Below are 21,010 nucleotides of genomic sequence, written 5' to 3'. Positions count from 1 at the left end.
GGGTTGTGCTGAATTAAAGTGACAAGGTACAGATAACAGGGCACAGCCATGCCCACAAATTAGCCCTCTCTAATTTGCTGCTGTGGAAAGTAGTGCTTTGGTGTTGCATTGTTATTTCTTTCCTTGAATTAAAGTTTAAAAAAGAAAGCCTAGTTTGCTCAAAGGAGGAAACCGGAAAAATGTAAGCACTTCAGTATTGAAATAGCCCATGGTCCCCATGTTCAGGGAATTGTCTGAGGAAGTTCTGCTTCAAAAACATGGAAATTATGTGGTTTTATTTTTAGAAGCCACACTTCTAAAATGTGTATTGGATTATTTTGTGTGCTACTTAAAGCTATCCCTTCCAAAGCTCTTGTTGACATGCAGAACGTCTTTTGTGTGGGTCAGGTGACGGCGGTATTTTTATTTTAAAAACTTTTTTAGAGACAGGGTCTCTCTCTATTGCCCAGGCTGGAGGGAAATGGCACAATCATAGTTCACTGTAACCTCTATCTCCTGGGCTCAAGAGATCTCCTCCTGCCTCAGCCTCCCAAAGCACTGGGAGTATAGGCATGAGCCATGCCCAGCTGGTGGCAGTCTTTTGTGTGTGTTTTTTTTTTTTTGCACATGATGTGCCCTGGCATCATGGAGTGACTGCAGCATCTTTCTCCAAGATGGTATGGGGATCCAGAAAGACATTTGGTTTTCCCAGCCAGTGTGCCCTGCTCCAAATTATAATACTCCTTTTCCCCAATTACAACTTCCCAGAAAGCTGAAATGTCATTCTTTGAAATGTGGTGGTACATGATTATAATATTACCAAAAAAAAAAAATCAGTTACATAAATTGTGTAATAAAAGTCAGGATTACTTATTACAGCACTGTACAAAAAAATGCAGTATTTTGGTCTTGGTAAGTCTTGTTTTGTTCCTAGTATTTGTGTATGTTAACTCAAGGGGAGACCTGTTGTCTCTGTATCGAGTTGTCTGCTCCTCTGGTGGTGGGCACTTTCACACTCATAGGAGGCTTTCATTCATCTGTCTGGATAATAATGGCTCATTTCGCACTCTGACTTTTAAGGCATTGTTTCTCAGAGTGTATTCCACAGATTGTTACTAGATGGTGATGTTTAAAGGGTTCCTTGCGCTTTGGGAGGCTGAGGCTGGAGGATTGCTTGGGGCCAGGAGTTAGAGACCAGCTTGGGCAGGCAACATAGGGAGATCCCATCTCTACAAAAAAATGTAAAAATTGGCCAGGCGTGGTGGCATGTACCTGTAGTCCCAGCTACTTGGGAGGCTGAGGCGGGAGGAACTATTGAGCCCAGGGGGTCAAGGCTGCAGTGAGCTGTGATTGTGCCACTGCACTTCAGCCTGGGTAACAGAGTAAGGGCCTGTCTCAAAGTAAAATAAAGGGTCCCATGGTTGAATAAATTTGAGAGACACTAGGATAAATAAAGCAAACAGATTGATTTCCTGAAGGATTTTTCTGAGCCTTTTCTATACAAAAGTACATCATGACTTTTCAGGACAGCGAGTGGAACAGACGTCTGGTTTCCCACAGGAGTAAGTTCTTAAGTGCCTGCTAGGGAAACACTGCCTCAAAGTTTGGCTCTATATGCCTGTCTGGAGTGAATTGTGTCCCCTACAAAAATGGTATATTCGAGTCCTAACCCCCCAGGCCCTTAGAATGTTTCCTTGTTTGGAAATAGGGTGGTTTTAGATGCAATTAGCTAAGATGAGATCATACTGGAGTAGGGTCGGCCCCTAATCCAATACGACTGGTCCTTATAAAAAGGGGACACTTAGAGATAGAAGCACACACAAGAAGAACACGGCATGCAGATTGGAGTGTTGCTGCTATAAGCCAAGGAACTACCAGGAGCTAGGAGGGAGGCCTGAAACAGACGCTTCCCTAGTGCTTTCAGAGGGAGCAGGGCTCTGTTGACATCTTGGCCTTGTAACTTCTAGCCTCCACGACTGTGAGACTGTTAGTGATGCTTTGTTAAGGCAGCACTCGGAACTAATCCATTGGCACTCTTGGGTTGAGTTTAGTACCTCAGACTTCTTTTCAGGATAGGCCAGGGCCATATCCTTTGTGCTAGAAGCTGCATACTCAAGTGCATCTCTGGTTCTTTCTTTTCTGTGGGTTTATTCTTTATGCTATTTGTGATGTTTTCACTGGGGCCTGCCCTTACTTCCCATTGACCTGGAACAGAGGTTTCTTACTCTTGCTACATATTAGAGTCATCTGGGGAGCAGGAACAAAACAAAACAAAACAAAACAAAACTACTGCCTGGGCCTTGCTCCAGGCCAATTAATTGAGACTCTCTGGGAGTGAAGATCAAATATTTTATTAAAAACTCTCAGTCAATTACAATGTGCATGCAAGGCTAATAACCACTGAAGGAAGCAGACACCAGGCCGTGTGCAGGGAAGGGCTTGGGGAGGAGGCTCCAACCAAAATTCGGCAGGGGATGGGAGGATCTTTGTTGAAACCGAGAACTCTCGGGCTGCACGCCTGACTGACCTGAGTTTGGACCCTGGATCTCTACTTACCCGACCTGACTGTGGACCCTGGATCTCTACTTATCTGACACGAGTGTGGACCCTGAATCTTTACTTACCTGAACTGAGTGTGGACCCTGGATCTCTACTAAACCTGACCTGAGTGTGGACCCTGGATCTCTACTTACCTACCAGGACCAGGTGCAGGTAGTTTAGCTGCTCACTCCTGTGGCATCCTGATTTAACACTTAGGGACAATAACGACTCCCTAGGAAGGCTGTCGTGAGGGTCTGTGGGAGGCTCTGTACAAGGGCAGTGAGTCCAGGGCTGTAAGGACTATGGGGAGACAGACTGGAGACCTGGGCTCCCCCTCTCCAGCCCCCGCCCCCTTTTCTCTGTGGTCTCCCTAGGCAGGAACCATCTACCTCTGTCACCTTCTGCCCATTTTCCAAACCTAGTCCTTGATTCCTCACTCCAGCCCTCCCTCCCCAGCTACCTGCTCAAAACAATTGCAACATCCGATAGGCTTCCAAATCCAAGGCGACTTTCTGGCTGCACACCGTTTCTTCACAAAGAAAACACATTTGTTGAGGAAGTATGCTGATTCCTCAAGGAACCAGCTCCAGGGCTGGGCATGAAATCACTGTGGCTTGCACCACTGTGGGTTGCAGGCACTTCCTTAAAGGTGAAGTCATTCTGGGTAAAAGGCAGGCAACTAACACAGCATCTGAAAGACAGCCCTGGAGCTCTCCCATTGAGGAGGGGCCTAGATCTTGGTAAAATTTCTGGCTCCTGCCTGGATCACAGTCAGCTGTGGAGCACGTAACACTAGGACTTCCTGGGGAATTGGCATCTCTGGAAGCTGGGCCTGGCACTGGTAGTTTCCAAAGTTCTCCAGGCAGTTCCTCAAAAGCTCTAGGGGCGGTTCTGCCTCTGTGAAGGCAGATTGGCCGCCCCTTCGTATTTTGTGTGTGTGCATGCATTTTGCCATGTGGGAAGCTAGCGCTCGCTCAGCTGTTCACTCAACAAATGCTTATTAGGTGTCAATATCTACCAGACCCTCTCCTAGACACGGGATACAGTGGGAAACCAAATACTCATGCTTGCATGAAGCTTCTTTTCTATTCAGGGATCCAGAAAATAAACAAGTAAACAAATGTCTGAGATGATTTCAGACCCTGAGAAGTGCCATCAAGAAAATAAAACAGGGGAGTGGAGTGGGAAGGACAGAGAGCAGCACCATTTTAGATAGGAGCCAAATCACTCTTCTCTAAGGAGGTGACATTTGAATGGAAACCGGAGTGAAGAAAGGGAGTGAGCCACAGGGCAGTTCGGGAAATGTTGTGGGCAGCTGAACAGCCCTGTGCTTGGCCTGCTGGGGAATAGCAGGGCCAGTGTGGCTGGAGGGGAGGGGGAGATGGAATGAGGAACAGAAAAGGGGCCAGAGGCCAGACCATAGAGGCAGATGGACCATAGCTGGGGCTTCGAATGCTTTTCTAAACGTGATGGGGTGCCTTCGAAGGTTTTGAGTAGGGCAGCCACATGACCTGTCTTAGGTCTCAAATGATCATTCTAGAGCATCAACTACTGTGGGCAAGAGCAGAGTCAGAGAGATCAGCTAGAGGTGGACTTTTCGGCACTGTCCAGGGAGCAGCTAGGAGAGGTTTATGCATATGTGGCAGGTAAAATATTACAGCGAGGCTTTAAAGTAATTCCTAGACAGGGTTTACTATTCTTAGAACTTCAAAGCAAAGTATGGAATGTATACTTTTTGCATATTGTCAAATAATTCTGCATCTTTTCAAATGTGATATTTACAGTGTTACCTGAACATGGTCACAAGCTCAAACGAATTCGTGTGCATTTTTACTCATGTCTTTTTTTTGTGTGTATAACCGTTGCTAGTTTTATTGCAGATTAGAGTGAAAGAAGTAATTTGTTGAGGTCAGATTTCTGAGGCAACCTCTCAAGTAGATCTAGAACTTACTGTTTTCTTGACAAATAAACAAACTGGAAAGTTCTTTTTTTTTTTTTGAGACGGAGTCTCGCTCTTTCGCCCAGGCCGGACTGCAGTGGCTCTATCTCGGCTCACTGCAAGCTCCGCCTCCCGGGTTCACGCCACTCTCCTGCCTCAGTCTCCCGAGTGGCTGGGACTACAGGCGCCCGCCACCGCGCCCGGCTAATTTTTTGTATTTTTAGTAGAGACGGGGTTTCACCTTGTTAGCCAGGATGGTCTTGATCTCCTGACCTTGTGATCCGCCCACCTCGGCCTCCCAAAGTGCTGGGATTACAGGTGTGAGCCACCGTGCCTGGCCTGACAAATAAACTGAAAACTTCTAATTTTTCTTCAATCTAATTATTTTGCTCACTCCTGTTTATAAATGTTGTGCCTTTTCTAATGGCTTGCACTTTTTATTGCTATCTATAACACCTCATTAATCTTGTTTGAGTCCAGGTAATTACATGTGCATAGTATCATCTTAATCATGTCATTTGTTTTCAGTCTGTGTTACTAAAAGAGGTAATAATCTGTATTATCAAAATAGGTATGACTAAAATAGGATTCAATAGACTCTCTAAGCAACATATTCTATACCATAAGTAAAATATAGAAGCCATCAAAACCTGTATGTTTCGGCTGGGCACAGTGGCTCACGCCTGTAATCTCAGCACTCTGGGAGGCCGAGGCGGGTGGATCACGAGGTCAGGAGATCGAGACCATCCTGGCTAACACGGTGAAACCCCGTCTCTACTAAAAATACAAAAAATTAGCCGGGCGGGGTGGCGGGCGCTTGTAGTCCCAGCTACTCAGGAGGCTGAGGCAGGAGAATGGCATGAACTGGGGAGGCGGAGCTTGCAGTGAGCCGAGATAGCGCCACTGCAGTCCGGCCTGGGTGACAGAGCGAGACTCTGTCTCAAACAACAACAACAACAACAAAAAGCCCCGTATATTTCAAACTTTACCTAAAACGTGTATCCTTTTAAATGTTGCCTAAAATAATCTATGATTAGACTCTTTTCCCGTAACATAGTTACGACATTAAAAGGAAATGTGCTAGAAATATTATACCCAATAATAAAAGGAATAATTAAATGGGCAGAACTTAAAGATGAATCCCCAAATAAAATTTCCAAAAATGTAACAAAATATGTAAGCAGTAGACACTTATATAAGTGTGCTCATTTATGAAATGTTTTGAAATTTTTGTCTCAAATGCCGTGTAACATAAATGACAAGTAAAATTTCATTAACTCACCAGGAAGATAATAATTTTAACCAAGTGGTCAAAGTTAACGTCTCTATTAATGGGACAAACCAACTATATATGCCCTCTGATATAGCATCACTCCTGTGATAGGTCTGCCAAAAATGCATAACCTGACTCTCACTGTGAGGCGAGATGTTAGATAAACTTTTGTGATTTTTTCTGTACTCTTAAAAAATGTCAGCGTCATGAAAGGCAAAGAAAGAATGAAGAACTATCCCAAACTAAAGGAGATTAAAGACACAGAAAAACTCAATGCCCTAAGCAATCTTGGATTGGCTTTTAGTCCAGGGAAGCAAATTCATTTTTCTTTTATAATAAAGGACATTATTGGGATAATTAGTGAAATTTAAAGAGGCTCTGTAGATTATATAATAGTGTGTATCAATGTTAATTTCCTGATTTTGATCATTGTGCTGTGATTATCTAAAAGAATGTTCTTGTTCTTTAGAAATATACATTGAAGTATGGAGGGGAAAAGTGGCATCACATCTGCAACTTACTCATAATACAGTTGAAGGGGAAGGAGAACTATTCTGTTGTCTCTACCCTCCTAGGTTCTGGGCCTGGGGCCCTGCAAATTAGACTGACAAAAGACAGATTAACAAGAGATAGCAAACAGAAGTTTATTAGTACATGCAGCATGCGTACACCTGGGAGAAACTCAGTGATGAGTATCTCTGTGGAGTGGTTAGAATTTGGGCTTATCTAGTATCTTAACAAAGAAAAATAAATTTGCAGAGAAGTGATAAGACAAAGGAAAAGGGTTTTAGGCTTCCCAGGGTGGCAGACTGTGGGAAAGTAAATACATGGGGAATACTAATGGCAGATAAGGGTTAATTTAGTAAGGTTTGTTTGTGCAGGTCCATCCTGATGCAGTCTCATCTCAGGTGATAAGGTTGTTATCCCCTTCCTGGTATGGGATGGTGGGGACACCTTTACAAGAATTTATCTTCTGCTTTCAGGCAGATAGTGAGAGGGCCAAGAGCATGTCCTGTTTCTGCTTTTAAAAAAATTACCTTCAGCCCAAAATAATTCTTACGCCAAAGTGGCGTATTATTGAATGGCATACTCTGAACCCCTTCACAGTTCAGAAAAAAATAATACAAGAAAAAGCGAGATAAAGTTACTGTGATAAAATGTTACTATTTGGGAAATACGGGTGAAGGGTATACTTTACATTCATCTTGTTTATGTATGCCTGAAATTATTTTGAATGATCGACTCTAAATTGGGCTTAGGAGAAAACATTTTATTTTCTCCAAAATTGCAGAACACCCTCTATCCTAGTGGTTTCTAAGTAGTAGGAAGGAAACTTTTCTTTTTTAAAGGTAAGGCAAGTGTTTCTGAGATTGCCTTAAATGTATATAAAATAGCTAAAATATTTCAAAATTATCTTTTATCCAGAGAGTCTTGACATACCAGAAGAGCGAGTTAGAATGAAATGGACCAGTAGGAAGTATTTTTCTAATGTATAGATTGCTGAATTCTTAAAGAAAACTACTATATAATTTTTTTTCTTTTTCTTTTTGGCTCCTTAGGAGTCAACTTGAAAATGTATAATTTAAAATATTTTATTCCCGTTGTTCATAAACTTGCAGAGGGATCCTAACCCTTGTCATTGAACGTGTTTTAGAAGAGGAAATGAAATTTTACTAAGAAGTGAGAAATTCACCATAGAAAGGATTTTTGGAATGATGGGAGTGGTCAATCCTGGAACCCTGTTGAAGACTCTCTCCATCCCTATGGACTGGGAAGAGGTGTGGACACTGGATTTCTCATGTTCTAGAGATAAATTTCCCTCGACATTGGTTTGTGGATGGTTCAAGCTTTAACTCTGAAAATTTTTATTTTTCCATAAGTTTACATTTATGTTAATCTTATGGTCTACATTCCATCATGAAACCACCCATTGTTATTGTAAGTACTCTGGGATTGCCTTGTGAATTGTCACTTAAGAGGTAGTAGCCAGTTCCCAGTGGTTTCACTCTTCATTAGTGCAGGGTTGTAGATTACTGACTACTTTCGTACAGAATTAAGTCCACCTCATGAAGTTCTGCTTCTCAAACTCTGCCTTTGGTACTGGAACTTTAGTAAACCAGTAATCTAGGGGGTTTAAATAATTATGGTCACCCAGATTAGAGAAATGGTACTCTGAGAAAAGGTTGGTTCTTTTCTTAGTAATAGTTGTCTTATGAATGACACGGACTGTGAAGTTGGACATTATCTGGGATCAGTTCTCACTCTACAGCAGCTGGGTAATCTTAGACAAGCTATCTGTGCTATTGGCAGATTCTGTATTTGAGAATCCAGTTACTTGCTAGTATCTATTTGTAACCCCCAAATCAGTGCTTAAGGCACTTTTGTGGTCATTTGTGGATGAGCAGAGCAATGAAAAATTTGAGTCGCCTGATGGGCATGTTTCTAGCCCTGACTTCTTGTTTCATGTCTCATACTGTAAACAAGTACTCTTTTTGTGGTCTATTTAATGCCACGTTTTTCACATTTTTGTGCTTTCTGTTGGTGATTTAGCTTTTTAAAATGGCCCTAAGGGTGGTACTGGCGTGCTGTCTAATGTTCCTAAGCACAAGAAGGCTGTATGTGCCTTGTGGAGGAAATATGAGTGTTAGATGAGCTTCGTTCAGGCATGAGTTACAGTGCTGTTGTCCATGGGTTCAAAGTTAATAACTCAATAATATGTATCAAAGAAAGTGTCTTTAAATAGAGACACACATAAAATAAAGTTGCACATTGATTTGTTGACAACGATGTTGTGACATTACTCTCAGAGGGACCTAACTCCGTATTTACCTTCAGGAGCGATCATTTAGTGTTGGCAAATTCAGTGTTTGTGGTGACTTTACAGAACACAACTACTTCTGATAGTGAGAATGGATTGTATTCAGTCTTTCTGACTATCAGCTTCGGAAAGTAACATTGAGACATTATCAGTCATTATGCCAGGGCAACACATGTAAACAAAGGCTATGTCAAGCAAACTGGGTCATATGGTCAACCTATCCCGGGTAAAATGGATATTAAAATACCTCCTTTCAGTAGCATTCAGCAAATAATTGTCCATCCCCTATGTAGCCAGGTACTATACTGGGAAATGGGTGTCAGTGATAAACAAAACCAACATGTGCTCTTTCTGCATGGTGTGTATAGTGTATTGGAATAGGAAGACACAAAATGAATAAGCATACAAATTATCATATTGTCTGTCATTCAAAAAGCCACCAGGATGGCTAAATAGTAGAAAGGAGAGCTTTATTAGTAATACGGGTTTGCAAGCCAGGAAGAGGAAGTCTGTACATGGACTGAAGGTACTCTATCTTGGAAGAGGGGAAGGACAGCTTGGATTTTATGCCTCACAGGATTCATACTACACAAGAGTCACGCATATTCAGCAGGTTTGGGGGAAAACCTGTGCATATTCATGAGAGGATCCAAGTGCATGCACAATGGGTAAACATATACGCAACATACATCCCACATTCACTTTGGGGCATAGTTTTAGAATTAAAACGAGGTGGAAAAGGCTCTTTACATCCAAAGGTGAACTATAGGACACAAAGACAGTTTGTGTGCATCATCTATAAGCTGCTGAAACTGGCCTAATGTCTGCAGTACCTTATCCAAAAAGAAAGTTTGTGAGGCCCGTCCTCTGTCCAATCAGAGTTGCGGTGGCCTGGGTTGTAAATCAGATTTAGGAGGAGTCTGATATCTCCTATTGTTTAGAAGTTTAGAGCCATAGGAATTTGGAAGTTTGCCATGCCAGCTGGGTCCTGACACCTCAATACATAAAAATCTTTCTTTTCTTAACCTTAGAGTCCATCTTAATTGATAAAGGGGTATCTGTTTTGATCTCTCAGATCACAAGTTATAAATTATGACCAGTTCTATGAAGAAAAACAATAAGCTTTTATTGACGAGAAGAAGTATAGAATTGGGAAGGTGGAATGGTGAGGCATGGAAGGCCTCTTTGAGAAGATGAAATTTAAAGCAAGATCGGTAGATGAGCTTCATTTTACCAGGAGAAGAGCTTCCCAGGTGGAGAATGAGGTAGTCTAGAGCCTGACCCCTTCAAGGAAGATCTTAGTGGCTGAAAAGTAATGAAGAAGAAGAATGTGATGAGGCCGGGCGCGGTGGCTCACACCTGTTAATCCCAGCACTTTGGGAGGCCGAGGTGGGTGGATCACGAGGTCAGGAGATCGAGACCATCCTGGCTAACATGGTGAAACCCCGTCTCTACTGAAAATACAAAAAAATTAGCCAGGAGTGGTGGTAGGCGCCTGTAGTCCCAGCTACTTGGGAGGCGGAGGCAAGAGAATGGCATGAACCCAGGAGGCGGAGCTTGCAGTGAGCTGAGGTCATGCCACTGCACTCCAGCCTGGGCGACAGAGCTAGACTCCGTCTAAAAAAAAAAAAGAAGAAGAATGTGATGCAAGATAAAGTCCTGTTAAGAATTCTAGGAGCAATGGGGATCCACTGAAGGATTCTGAGCAGGGAAGTAATAAGATATTTTACAGTTCTCTGGAGTGTATGGAATTGGAAGTGGAAGGAAGAGCAAGTGAATGCAAAGGACCAGTTAGGAGGCTACTGCAGGGGTCCAAGCAAAAGTGACGGTGGCAGTAGAGGTGAAAGGAGAAGATAGGTTTGGAAGAGATACTCACAAGGTCGGATCTGTTAGTTTTGAATATGAATGTTTAAGATAAAAGATCAGGAATGATTTTCAAATTGTTTGAACAGAGGTACCATTTTCTGAAAGGGGAAATGTTGAAGGAGAAGTAGATCATGGGGCACAGAGTCAAGAATATAGCAAATTAAAGTTCATTTACATAGAAGACCATCTGTAAATATTAGTTTTTTTTTTTGTTTATACCACGGCAGTAGGAATTTTTAAAATGACATTGGTTCCTTTTATCTCCCTCTTTTTCTGGAGGGAGATTTGTAGATTCGTGTTTATCAGAGTCCAGATTTGGTAACCCCTCTTTCTATTTTCGTATCAGTTTTCTGGACATTCTTTTGCATGCATTAGGTGGACAGTCAGTTAATACTCATCTCCTCAGTTCTACCTCTCTCCACAAACTTCTGTGGTTTTCCTGGTGCAGGTTTCAGATCTGCTTCAGGATGCCAGGAAGAGAGAGAACGGGGAGCTTTATCTGGTCTAGATTCTTGTACAGGCCACACAGTACTCCAGCACTGGCCTTCTGAGGCTACAGCTCTTCAGTTCACTCCCAAGCTCAGCTGCTGTCCCAGGGCAGAGTCCCCATCCCAGCATGGCTGGGACCGTAGAAGCTTCAGTGGCAGCCATGCCATCAGCTGGACCAACCCATCCATAGGGACCTCCGGATTTTGTTTCTGAACTTGGGTTGTACTTCTGACTTCTCCTCCCATCTTTGGGAATTGCCTTGGGAAGAAAACTTTTCTTCTTAGGGTTGCATGGTCTGAGGGATGGGGGCTGTGCATTAACTGTCAATAGACAGACTAAAAGGAGAAAAGACAAGGTTGATTTCCATATGCTGAAGTACTCTTTGATGAGTGCTACACAGACAGGTAAATTTATATACCAATTTAACAAATAAGAGTAGTGCAGAGCTTCAGTGGGGAAGTATAGCAGGCCCTGTTGTGCTTTTTGATGCTTATGGCAACTGATTTTGTACTTCCTGGTGCCAAGGCGCTGGCTTCTCCCACATAGCAAACAGCCTTGGAGGAGGGGGTTCAATGGTGGCTGAATTTCTCAGAGGTTCTGCTTAAATTCAGAATACTACTTTGGTGGGCTGTTAATCCCTTCAGACCCTAAATTTGCTTTCCTCTCAGAAGAATCCTGGCCCATCAGAGAGTCTAAATTGAATGCCAGGAGAAAAGGGCTCCTGGAGGTGTCTCCTATCCACATGAAAGTATATCTACCTTCTCCCCAGTGACCTGCTCTGTCTACCAGAGAGCGTTGAGAGGGGTGACCGTCCTCTGTTCACAGAAAGGTGGTATTCCCCATTCTACCCTTGGTGGTGGTACTGGCGCATTCCATTTACGTAACTGTGTGAGGCCACTGTGTTGACTCATCCCTGAACCCAGAAGATCTGCCTCAAGTGACTTTTTACTTTGGCTACCCCGAGACACATGGCCTGGCACCTTCACTTTCCTGAAACTTGTGAGACATACCACATCCTATGGATATAGAGATTTTTAACTACAGATGGTCCCTGACTTCAACTTAAGATTTTTGGGGGTTCAATGGTGCAAAAGCAATAAGCATTCAGTAGAAACTGTACTTCAAATTTTGAATTTTGATATTTTTCTAAGCTAGCAATATGTGGCGTAATACTCTCCAAAACTTGCAGTCAGCCATGAGATCACATGATTTTGCCCACCTGTAGGCTAATGTAAGTGTTCTGAGCTCCTTTAAAGTAGACTAGGCTAAGCTATAATGAATGTCCTGTAGGTTAGGTATATTACATGCATATTTCACTTATGATCTTTTCAACTTAACAGGATATAACTCCATTGAAAGTCCAGGAGCATTGGTAATGGATTATTAAGGGATGCTGTGAGTTACCAGTTCACAGATTTCTTGCAACTTTTTAATCTCTGATAAATGAAAATGTTACACTCCAGTGGGTTCTTCTTGCCTGCTACACAGATAAAGCCAAAACGCTGAGACGGTGGTGTTGAAATAGGGAATGAGTTTAGTTATCACAAGGCAGCCGAGCAGGAGGACAGGAGACATTTCTCAAATCTGCCTCTCTGAGAGCTTGGAGGCTAGTGTTTTTAAAGGACACTTTGGTGGTCAAGAGGCTAGGGAATGAGTGCTGCTGATTGGTTGTAGATGAACTCATAGGAGTGTCGAAAACTGTCTTCATGCGCTGAGTCAGTTTCTGGGTGGGGGTTACAGTACTGATTGAGTCAGTTCCTTGAGATGAGTCAGGTCCCTGAGGTGGTAGTCGGTTCACCAGAATGCAAAAAATCTGAAACATGTCTCAAAGACCAATCTTAGGTTTTACAATCGTGATGTTATCTATAAAAACAATTAGAGAAGTTATAAATATTTTAACTTCTGGCAACATGACTTCTGAGCAGTAAGCAAGCTAGGGAACAATAGCTGGTTATCACTTACCTATGCAGGTACTCAGGCCCCTCCCATAGTTAGCTTTGTCTATGCCCAGGAATGAGGAAGGGCTGTTCGAAGCAAGATGGAGTCAGGTATGTCAGATTTCTTTCACTGTCATAGTTTTTTGCAAAGGCGATTTAGAAAAACGTTTAAAAACAGTGGGCACTAGGTCAGGTCTGTGATCAAAGGTATAATTCTATACCTTGCTAACTGAATTGGTTCATCACTTCCTTCAAGAGCTGTAAGAATCAGTGTTTTTTTTTGTTTGTTTGTTTGTTCATTTTTTTTTAAGTTTTTTTGGCTGTAAGTTTATTCAATGCGAAATAATCCTCTCCAGTTTTACTGAGGTGGCTGACCATGTTCACAACCAAATCCTCTTCTAAACTGGAATTCAGTTGCTGACCCAGCCCCAGCCTCTACTTTCTTGTTGGCACCAGGAGGCACAGCACTATGTCTGCACGTATCTCTGTTGGCTTCCCCTCTTGTGAGTCTTGCAGGTTGCTCAGTCTCCAGACCTTTAGGCCGAGGCCTGCCAGTCTCTGGACGGCTGTGGCGTACAGTGGCAGGCACAGTCTCCAGGGTCAGATGAAGGTAATCACGGAGATACTGGATACCCTCATTGGTAAGGTACCAGTAGAAGTGTCTCCAGGCAAACTGTTCCTTCACACAGTCTCGGGACTTGAGAGACTGCATGGCCTTCATGACCTGAAGGTTGGGCACATTCTTGTCTGCCAGCTCCCGGTGCTTAGGCATGGGGGACATCCTTCTTGGCCACCATGACTCCCTCCTTAAAAAGGAGTTTATAAATGGCAATCTGGTTCTTCTTAGGCATCAACGTCTTGGTGGCTCTGGGGTCCGGGGTCGGGGCTTGAATCATACCTGACTCCATCTTGCTTCAAACCTCACGGGCTGACTGCCCTTGCTATTGCTGGGCATAAACAAGGCTAACTATGGGAGGGGCCTGAATTCTGCTAAGACCTGCATAGGTAAGTAATAACCAGCTGTTGTTCCCTAGCTTGCTTGCTGCTCAGGAGTCATGTTGCCAGAATCAGGTTTTTGGTTAGGAACCATTTAATATTTGTTTACTAGATTACAAAAACAGAAATATTTTCTTTTTCTTTTTTCAGTTACCAAGTGTTTAGCAAGGGAAATGTAATCTGCTACAATATGATTATGCCTTCTCTTGAACACTGTGTTGCTTCTAGGGAGAGGAAATACTAGAGGAATCAGGAAGATGGGAACAAAGAGCAAAAAATTACTTTGTGGAGTTAAGAGATTTTTTCTTTCTTTTCTTCTTTTTTTTGACAGACTCTTGCTCTGTCACCCAGGCTGGAGTGCAGTGTGATCTCAGCTCACTGCAACCTCCACCTCCTGGGTTCAAGCAATTCTCTGCCTCAGCCTCCCAAGTAGCTGGGATTACAGGCATGCACCACCACGCCCGGCTAATTTTTGTATTTTTAGTAGAGACGGAGTTTCACCATCTTGGCTGCACTGTCTTGAATTCCTGACCTCATGATCCACCCACCTCAGCCTCCCAAAGTGCTGAGATTACAGGCGTGAGCCACTGCGCGCAGCCAAGATATTTATTTATTTATTTATTTTGAGATGGAGTCTCGCTCTGTTGCCCAGGCTGGAGTGCAGTGATGCAATCTTGGCTCACTGCAACCTCCGCCTCCTGGGTTCAAGTGATTCTCCTGCCTCAGCCTCCCGAGTAGCTGGGACTACAGGTGCGTGCCACCACACCTGGCTAATTTTTTGTATTTTTAGTACAGATGGAATTTCTCCATATTAGCCAGGATGGTCTTGATCTCCTGACCTTGTGATCCACCCGCCTCGGCCTCCCAAAGTGCTGGGATTACAGGCATGAGCCGCCGCTCCCGGTGCCAAGGGATTTTTTTAAACGACTAACTAATGTTCTTTTTTATCTGGCAACCAGTAATGATGCATTGGTTATAGCATATATAGGTTTTAGCAAGATTTCAAAAAAATTATTAATTCTCGGACAACATGGAGAAATGAGAGCTGGATGCTAATATAGTTAGACACGATGGTTACATAACAACAGCAAAACCTCAGCCTCCCCTCTCCTTCTCTCCCTGTGGGTACTTGGGTGACCCTGAGCTGATGTTCAGCTAGGACTCACTGGCATACTGGTGTTAGGGCCAGCATTCATTCCAATGGATCATTGTGCACCCTGTATTGTTGTTAAATATTTTAAATATGCTCTCAGGGTGTAATAAACTAGAGCTCTTGGGAAAAGCAGACCAAAGCTGGGCCACGGCCACGTTAGCTCTTTGGGAACTTCATGCATGGTGCCCACACCCTACCTCTAGTTAAAATGAGAAACAACAATAAAATAAGTAACGAAATCCAACACTGTACATTTTCCCCATAATGATGACTTCAGTATATCTTTAGAAATATTAAGTAACAAATTATGTTTTATTTTCTCATTGATTGGGTGCTCCTGCTTTGCTGGTGCCTTAAACATGAGCCTTTGTTAAGCTCAGAGTAGGCCTCCCTGAGGCAGCAGGCAAAGGAGAGAACTGAGAATTAAGGATTTGTTCTGTTTATATTTTGAGCTTCCATTGGTAGTTGTGTTGGTTTAAAGTGAGTGCAAATTGTTTGCACAGCCATTAAGCGTTTATGATAATGTATTGAGTTGTTTAAAATAAAAGCACTGCTAAAATTAAAAAATTAAAATAGCACCATTAAACAAATAAGGCTTGGATTTTTTTTTTTTTTTTTTTTTTTTTTGAGATGGAGTCTCGCTCTATCATCCAGGCTGGAGTGCAGTGGGATGATCTCAGCTCACCACAACCCCCACCTCCTGGTTTCAACCTTTTCTCCTGCCTCAGCCTCCTGAGTAGCTGGGATTACAGGCATGTGCCACCACACCCAGCTATTTTTTTTTAATTTTTAGTAGAGACGGGGTTTCAACATGTTGGCCAGGCTGGTCTCAAACTCCCGACCTCAGGTGATCTGCCTGCCTCAAGCTCCCAAAGTGCTGGGATTACCGGTGTGAGCCACCACACCTGGCCACCTTGTAATTCTTTTAATGGAATAAAGCAAAATACTCAACAGAGAGGGATTTACTACAGAAGTGTAAATTGATTAAACTACCACTTTTGCATATTGGATTGGTGAAATTATTTGCTTTTCACTTTAGATTAAGTGTGCCTTTCCCAGAACCGACCTCTGCTAGCGCCGTCTTCAGTGTTACACCTGATTCCGTCTCCTGCTGCACCATGAAATGCTGACTCTCAAGGCAGACAATGGGACAGGATTTCAGACAGAACCATTTACCTGCCTGTGTGATGTTTCCCTGTAGGTGACACAGCATGGGTGCCACTTCCGTACCAGCTGTGGAAGTCTGGCTCTTCCCTTTAGTAGCCTCAGGATACAGGGCTGCTTCTGGCTTCATTTACCATCATTAAGAGCCTGTCTGACTGGAAGAGATGTTATCTCATGATAATTGTTCCCTTCTGCTCATTGCCAGGTTGGAAAAATAGATAATGGTGAAAAAGTGTGCTGAGAAGCACCAATTGCCAGATCCCCTAATGAGTGAGGTATTAATCTAGAAATATAGTGGAAAATTTCCTTTAAATATGTAAACTAGACTGAAGGGACTGGCAGAAAGTAGGGTGACAGTTGTTTATGAAATTATTGCATTTTTGTTAGTTTGAAATAGACTTGCATATGTTTCTGTTAGCCCTGGGGAAGAGAGAAAATTTTATTAGTGTAATTAAAAGTTATAAAAAGCACTCATTATTAAATTGCTATAACTTTAAAAATGAGATATGTAAGTTAGGAGGGATAAAAAGATAAATGCCTGGAAAATTTTATTTTGACCTGCTTGACTTTGTGAACTTAGAAAATAATAATGATCATTTATTGAGCGTGTAGTATGTACCAGGGACTCATTGTAATCATTTAATCATCACAGCAACCCTATGAGTTATAGCGGTATCATTCCCATTTTACAAATGGGGAAACTGAGGCCTGTCAAGGTTAACCGATTTACCCAGAATCATCTGGCTAGTTAGTGCTAGATCCAGGGTTCTAGCCCTGGCCTTCTGACCTCAGAGGTTATGGTCTTCATTCTTCATATTTTAAATGCCTCAGTCACTTAACTTTTTTGGGTTAGTTTCCTTTTTTTTAAAATGTGGGGGCAAGACTAGATTCTTTATAATAAATTAGAGTTTTGGAACTGTGCTATCTTTTTTTTTAACTGAAACTGAGCAGAGGCAATGTTCATCACATAGTCACTGCAAAAGGTCAAGAGAATGACTAAATGGTAATTACCAGCAGTATTTGTAGCAATTTAAGTCATTTCAGGATTTTACCTTTGACAGTTATTAGTTATTAGTTTTAGTAACAGGGACACTGAGAGAAGGTATTTCTTAGTCTACATCTCATTTGCTTCCTGATTTCTCTCTGAACCAACCTCCCCCAACCCATCTCTCCCTGGAGCTGCTAAATAATCACACCTCAAGCAACGGAAATCGGCTGCTCTTCGCAACTCATCAAGGGAGTGATGACTAAATGCAGGGGATGAGTGAGAAGAGGGAATTCAGGCAACGATTAAGAAACAGGCCACTAATTAGGAGAACCAGGAGAGACTGCTGTTATCTTGTGCTATTCAATCTGGAAGTTACTAAACTCTACCTTAGTAGAAAATGTGCGCCTGACTTCTTTAGGAAAGAAAAGAAACGTTCATTCGCAGATCCTAGATTCCTCTAGATTGCTTGGAGATTCCTAAGACATAGCCAATTGAAATATATATATATGTACTTTCATATTTATTACTGAAGGAACCCCCACATTTTGTTACTGTGCTTAAGTTTGGTGTTTCACATAAGTTTTCCGAGTAAATGAAAGCTAAAACTAAATAGTTCAAAATAGATTATAATGAAATGTTAAACCTTTATTAAGTATATGATACAAGCAAATGATGCATTAGAACATCTATGCATTGTTTAGTGAAGAATTATAAGATGAATATCCATGTACCCATCATGCAGCCTAAGAAATAGAATGCTAGCAGTACTTTTCAAGCATGGATCCCATTCTCTTCCCTAACTCAAGTAAAGATTGTTCTGAATATTTTATTAGTAATCTCTTTGTTTTATTTTAGGGTTACACAAATATAAATAATTTTTTTTTGCAACTTTATAAAAATGGAATGATTCTCTCTGAGTTTTTCAGTGGCTTGTTCAGTATTAACATTGTTTCTGAGATTCAACTATGAGAATGTAGTTCACCCATGTAGATGTAGTTCATTTTTATTCTTCAGAGTATATTCCATTTTATGAATATGGGACAGTTAATTTTTTCTCAGGAGAGATAGACATTTGTTTGTTTCCATTTTCTTGCTATTAGGAGGATGTTGTAAATATTTTTGTCCATCTCTCTTAGTGTAGATGAGCAAGAGTTTTTCCAGGATATATACCCCAGGAGAGGAGATGCTGTGTTGAAGGCTACACACACCTAAAATTTTACTGGGCAATGCCAACTTGTTTCCAAAGTAGTTGTGCCAACTTTAATTCTCACCAGGAGTACATGAAAGTTCCTGTTGCTCCACATACTTGCCAAAACTTGGGGGCTGTCAGATTATATACATTTTCTAGCCTTTTGGGTGTAAAATGGTGTCAGCTTGGCGGGGGGTCTCTGCATTCCTCTGATTACTAATGAGGTTGACCTTCTTTTTATAGGTTTATTGACCTTCTTGTTTTTTCATGAAATGCCTGGATATGCCTTTTGGGTTGCTTGTCCTTTTCATATTGATTCATTGGAGTTCTTTATATATTTTGTGTACTAACTCTTTGTTCATTATCAATGTCACTGTAGAGGCAGAAATGGGGTGATCCCTTTTCTCCCCATCATAAGAGTCATAGCCCACACCTTTATAACAAAATATAGATCAACAAGAGAAAAACGTAACAAGTTCATTAATGTACTTAAACACGGGAGCAATACAAAACATATGAAAACTCAAGAAGGAACCAGATGGTTGATGCTTAAATATCCTTTTCACTGGGGAGAAGGAGGTGGAGAGCCGTAAATGAATGGGCCCCAAAAAACACACCAGTGGTTTGTAAATGATTCTCTTTGGACTCTGAATGGGACCTAAGGATAAATAGTAGCTGCAGACAAGTTACAGGAAGGTAAGCGCAGAGCCGCATTGTGAACAAAGGTCTTATTATGCAGATAACAGTCTTCCAGGTCTTCCCTTGGAATTGCCCTCAGGAGAGCAGAGGCGGAGGTGACTGGGCATGGTGTCCTGAGCATAGAGACTTCTAGTCTCTTCTCTGGTGGTTAATGTTTCCTGGTTATTTAATGAGATTCCTAGGGAAGGAGTTTTGAGGCAATTGCATTTCTTTTAGAAGTTTTCTCAATCAGATAAGGGAACTTAAAGAGAGAGCCAGTCCTGGTGCTTCGAATAGTAAGGAGGATCAGAAGGAGTAGGGAGAGGTCAGAGGGAGACCTTGAGGCTGCTTCATTAGTTCAGCATGTCAAAGCACCATATTTCAGGGCATTTTCTGAGCCCCAACATTGAAGATATCTTCTCTCAATATGTGGTTTCTATTTTTTTATTAAAATTTTTTTGTTATATTTTTTCTTATCAAACCTTTTGATAAGCAGAAATTCTTAATTATATTGTAGATGGATTGGTCAGTCTCTTTTTTTTTTTACATTTTGGGCTATATATAGCTTGCTTAAGAAATCCTTCTTACCCGTTGGTTATTAGGATATTCTTGTATCCTAAGATTTTCTGAGATGTCTGTTTTTCTTTTTCATTCAAATAGTTAATCTCTGGAATTGTTTTGTTTAATGTGGATTGTAAAGTAGATGCTGATTTCATTTTGCCCCCTACATTGTCCCAATGCCACTTATTAAATACAGGTTGAGTATCCCTAATCTGAAAATCCAAAATTTGAAATGCTTCAAGATGCAAAGCTTTTTGAGTGCCGACATGACACTCAAAGGAAACGCTCATGGAAGCATTTCAGATTTCAGATTTTTGGATTAGGGATGCTCAGCCAGTAGGTATAATGCAAATACTACAAAACCTGAAAGAATCTGAAATCTGAAACACTTCTGGTCCCAAGTATTTCAGATGAGGGATTTTCATCCCTTCCATCTCCCCCAGCCACTGGTCTGCACTGTCACTTTTGGCACATATCAAGCTTCCATATGGGTGAAAGTCATCCAGACTATAAATGTTACATAACCTTGTTGACATCTTTATAATATTGGGCTCTCTTAATCTTAAACTTTATATGTTTATCCATTTATTTTGGTGTTCTTTAATATTTTTCAGTAACTTTTATTGCTTTATACAGAAATATCTTGTAAAATGCCAAGAGGGAAAGCTTCTCCCTTCATCTCCTGAAGGTTTGCTGAAAATATACTGACAAAAGGCCAATGAAAAGGAGAGAAAGGCATACAATGTATTTAATGTGCACAATGCAGGGAATCACATGAGAATGATTTACCAATAGCCCAATGTAGTCCAGATGCTTATATACCCTTCTATATGTGGGAGAGAGGAGACAGAGAATGTGCAAATAAGTAACAAAGTTCCCCTGAGCTCTGAGGGAGGTGTCAGGAAGGTGAGGGATGGAACTTCACTGTGAGCAAAGGTCATCTTATGCAGATAAAGCCTCCCAGGTAATCTATGAGAGTTGCCCTTAGGAGAATAGATGAAAAGCCTGTCCAGATGTGGTGATCTTCTTTTCCTGGGTGGTTGATCTTTTTGGGCTATTTGATGAGATTCCTAGGGAGTGGGGTCTTAAGAAATTCCAAAGAGAGTCCCTCCCGGTTCTTTGGTAAAGAAGATCAGAGACAGGGAGGTGGAAGCAGGTCAGAGAGAAACCTTGGTTCTGAGGCTTATTTCTGAGGCTTTTCACTTTTCAAAGCACTTAGCATGCCAAAGCTCCGTATTGTGATGAATCATTTTCTGGACTCCAACACTATCTTCTTGTTTTCTTATTATCATGAAATGTATATTTAAGACATAGTTCTTTCTGATGCTTTGTTCCTGGTGTATAGAAATGCTAATCACTTTAATATATTGATTTATACTCAGAAACCTTGATAAAGCCTTATTAATCCTAATAGTTTCTGATAGACAATAATATCATCT

The 21,010-nt window shown here is 41.7% G+C and overlaps 1 protein-coding gene and 1 pseudogene across 9 annotated transcripts in view; one reads left to right on the top strand and one right to left on the bottom strand.

The window, feature by feature from the left end:
• Positions 1 to 21,010, top strand: part of ELMO1 (engulfment and cell motility 1) — a 589,252-nt gene that overhangs the window by 59,942 nt on the left and 508,300 nt on the right. The window lies entirely within an intron of this gene.
• On the bottom strand, positions 13,201 to 13,750 carry LOC129144470 (small ribosomal subunit protein eS10-like; annotated as a pseudogene).

The sequence above is a fragment of the Pan troglodytes genome, chromosome 6, assembly GCF_028858775.2.
Source record: "Pan troglodytes isolate AG18354 chromosome 6, NHGRI_mPanTro3-v2.0_pri, whole genome shotgun sequence".
NCBI classification, from domain to species: domain Eukaryota; kingdom Metazoa; phylum Chordata; class Mammalia; order Primates; family Hominidae; genus Pan; species Pan troglodytes.
The sequence above is the reverse complement of the archived record's forward strand: the minus strand, read 5'-3'. Positions and strand labels throughout refer to the sequence as shown.